This window comes from Schistocerca serialis, chromosome 2 (genome assembly GCF_023864345.2).
Source record: "Schistocerca serialis cubense isolate TAMUIC-IGC-003099 chromosome 2, iqSchSeri2.2, whole genome shotgun sequence".
Classification (NCBI taxonomy): domain Eukaryota; kingdom Metazoa; phylum Arthropoda; class Insecta; order Orthoptera; family Acrididae; genus Schistocerca; species Schistocerca serialis.
In genome coordinates this window covers 441,276,739-441,280,321 of record NC_064639.1, presented here as the reverse complement: position 1 = coordinate 441,280,321, position 3,583 = coordinate 441,276,739, and the positions used below count along the sequence as shown (strand labels likewise).

Genomic DNA, 3,583 nt, shown 5'->3' with positions numbered 1-3,583 from the left:
ACAGTAAAAACGATAACGGAAAGAAATATGCGACGAGACTAATGGAAAAGACACTTTTCTCAAAGACAGTAAAAAAAACTCCCTCCGTCCAACAGCTGTCAGGAGGCCCAACTGTACCGACCGGCCGACGTGTCATCCTCAACCTACAGGCGTCACTGGATGCGAATATGGGGGGCATGTGGTCAGCACACCGCTCTCCCGGCCGTATGTCAGTTTGCGACACTGGAGCCGCAACTTCTCAATCAAGTAGCTCCTCAGTTTGCCTCACAAGGGCTGTGCACCTCATTTGCCAACAGCACTCGGCGGACCAGATGGTCACCCATCGAATTGCTAGCCCAGCCCGACAGCGCTTAACTTCAGTGATCTGATGGGAACCGGTGTTACCACTGCGGCAAGGCCGTTGGCTCAAAGACAGTAATTACACCGGAATCACTGCGATTTATGTTGGTCCCTGGGACATTACAAAGGCAGGCCATGGTTCTTAATAGGGTGCCTGTTCACCACCGACGGCAATGCAACGTTCTCCCGTGCTGACCACGGGTTGGTAAGAAGTTGTAGTGGTAGGGCGTCCCATTCCTCCACCACTGCAGTTGCCAACTGCTGGATGGTCGTTGGTACTTGGGGACGTGCTGCAATACATCTCTTCAAACCAGCCCACACGCGCTCGATGGGATATAAGTCGGGGGAACGAGCAGGCCAGTCCGTTTGCAGAATATCCTCTCGTTCCAAGAGATCCTCTATCTGCTCTGTTCGACTCCGAAGCGCATTGTCATCCATAAAAATGAAGTCGCAGCCGAATGCAAGGCGCGCATGAGGAAGGACTACAGTGTCACAAGAACGTTAACCAATGAGTGTACCGTGTTCAGAGGTTTGGAGGTCAGTACGCCAATGCAACAATATGTTCACCGCATCGTCACACCTTGACCACGAAAACGATCATGTTCCTGGAAGCATTACGTGTTCCCACGTCTCGCCATATGAGGGTACTTCCAGAAGCACTACTCAGACTCACTCTGATCTCACCTGAGATGAGCGCGCGACCCCACTCTTAGTTGCTCCAGTCCCTATGCTCTTGGCGCCGTCGCAAACGGTGCCGCCAAAGGGCATGTCTCAACGGAACACAAGCAGTCGCCGTGCCGCTCTGCAGAGTGAGATTTCCTGCCCAGCAGTCCTGTTAAGTGTGCTTGCAGTTCCACCCACTGTTTGATTTCAGTCCCTTCTTGCCTGTTGCATAATGTAGCCGTCATGTGCTGCTATAGGTGACCGTTGTCAGTCACCTCCTCTCTATTGGGAAACAGTGCCTGTGGTTCGGAGTAGTACCAAACTCATGGGTGGTGCTCGTTACGCTATGTCCTTCTTCCACTTTACCGATGATTCCTCCTCCTGTGAAGTCATCCAAATGTTCTGTCCGGGTCAGGCCGCCGCCGCCGAGTTGGAAGTATTTTTAGTCGATGCCACGATGGGCGACTTGCGTGTTGATAACGATGAAATGATGATGAGGACCACGCAACACCCAGTCCCCGAGCGGAGGAAATCTCAGAACCGGCCGGGAATCGAACCCGCTGCATGGGAGTCAGACGCTCTGACACTCAGCTACCGAAACGGACTCCGGGCCAGCTTACAGTTAAGAAAAACACCAGCACAGTGCGCTATAACTGCTCTCTCACTGACACAAACGCTCTTTTTCCCGTTCCTTCAACTGCCACGGCTTGCGGTTCCAGCCCCATTTGGCGCTATAGTCACTCTGACCTCACGCCTTGTGACGTCCAGCTTTCTGTGCACGACTGGCGGACCTCTGGCAACATGTTTCAGCTCTTTCAGCCATTTCCACCGAGTTTTTAATATGCTATATTACTCTATTCATCCTGTCCTTAAGTTTTGCAGAACAGTGTAGTAATCTGTTGTGCAACTAAAACTGCCTAATTTAATCACTTGCAAACTAGAAATACTTTACGCAGACTAAATTAATTATTTAATTTCATTTCATCTGACAGTAATCATACTCTGAAGAGCCAAAGAAACTGGGTACACCTGTCTAATATCATGTAGGGCCCCCGCGAGCGCGCTAAATGGTTCAAATGGCTCTGAGCACTATGGGACTTAATTTCTGAGGTCATCAGTCCCCTAGAACTTAGAACTACTTGAACCTAACCAACCTAAGGACATCACACACATCCATGCCCGAGGCAGGATTCCGAATTGCGACCGTAGCGGTCGCGCGGTTCCAGACTGAAGCGCCTAGAACCGCTCGGCCACACCGGCCGGCCCGCGAGCGCGCAGAAGTGCCGCAACACGACGTGGCATGGATTCGACTAATGTCTGATGTAGTGCTGGAGGTAACTGAGACCATGAATCCCGCAGGGCTGCCATAAATCCGTAAGAGTGCGAGGGGGTGGAGATCTCTTTTGAATAGTACTTCGCGAGGCATCCCTGCTCAATAATGTTCATGGGATTTTGGTGACCAGCGAAAGTATGTAAACTCAGAAGAGTGTCCCTGGAGCCACTCTGTAGCAATTCTGGACGTGTGAGGTGTCGCATTATCCTTATGGAATTTCCCAAGTCCGTTGGAATGTACAAGGGACATGAATGGATGCATGAAATTACAATGAAATCCAGACCTTTAGCAGCTAACAGGTGTTGATAACTATCGACGGGGACAGTTGAAAATGTGTGCCCCTACTGGGACTCGAACTTGGGATCTCCTGATTACATGGCAGACGCTCTAACCGTCTGAGCCATTGAGAACACAGAGGATAGTGTGCAGGGACTTATCTCTGATCTTCTTCAGTGCGGATGCATTCACATTGCCCGAACTCTTACGGGAATCGGTAGATTGACTGTCATGAGTAATGAGTACAGTGGGCAGGGGCACTACAAATGTAGTGTGTCGACAGTAAGTTGGAAATGTGGGTCTCACGGGGAGCGTGGCAGAGATCAGTCCCTGCAATCGCACTATCCTCTGTGTCCTCGTCGGTTCAGACGGATAGAGCGTCTGCCATGTAAGCAGGAGATCCCGGGTTCGAGTTCCGGTGGGGGCACACATTTTTAACTGTCCCCGTTCATATTTATTAACACCTGTCAGCAGCTAAAGGTCTGGGTTTCATTGTAATTTCATTCTTCGAGAGCTGCAAGATATGAATGGATGCAGGTGAGAAGATAGGGTGCTTACGTAAGTGTCACCTGTCAGAGTCGAACGTAGATGTATCAGGGGTCCCATATCACTCAAACTGCGCACGCCCCGCACCATTAAAGCCTCCACCAGCTTGATCAGCCCCCTGCTAATATGCAGGGTCCATGGACTCATGAGGTTGTCTCCCATACCTGTACACGATCATCAGCTCGATAGAATTTGAAACGAGACTCGTCCGACCAGGCAAAATGTTTCCAATCATCAACAGTCCAACGTTGGTGTTGACGGGCTCACGCGAGGCCTTGTGTCGTACAGTGATAAAGGGTACACGACTGAGTCTCGGCTCCAAAAGCCCATAGCGATGACATTTCGTAGAATGGATCCACGCTGACACTTGTTGCTGGACTAGGATTGAAATCTGCAGGCTACAGGTGCAGAAGGGATGTAAATCTG

At 50.7% G+C, this 3,583-nt stretch overlaps 1 pseudogene; it reads right to left on the bottom strand.

The window, feature by feature from the left end:
- Window positions 1-287: 287 nt before the first annotated feature.
- On the bottom strand, window positions 288-405 carry LOC126459373 (5S ribosomal RNA; annotated as a pseudogene).
- Window positions 406-3,583: the final 3,178 nt, after the last annotated feature.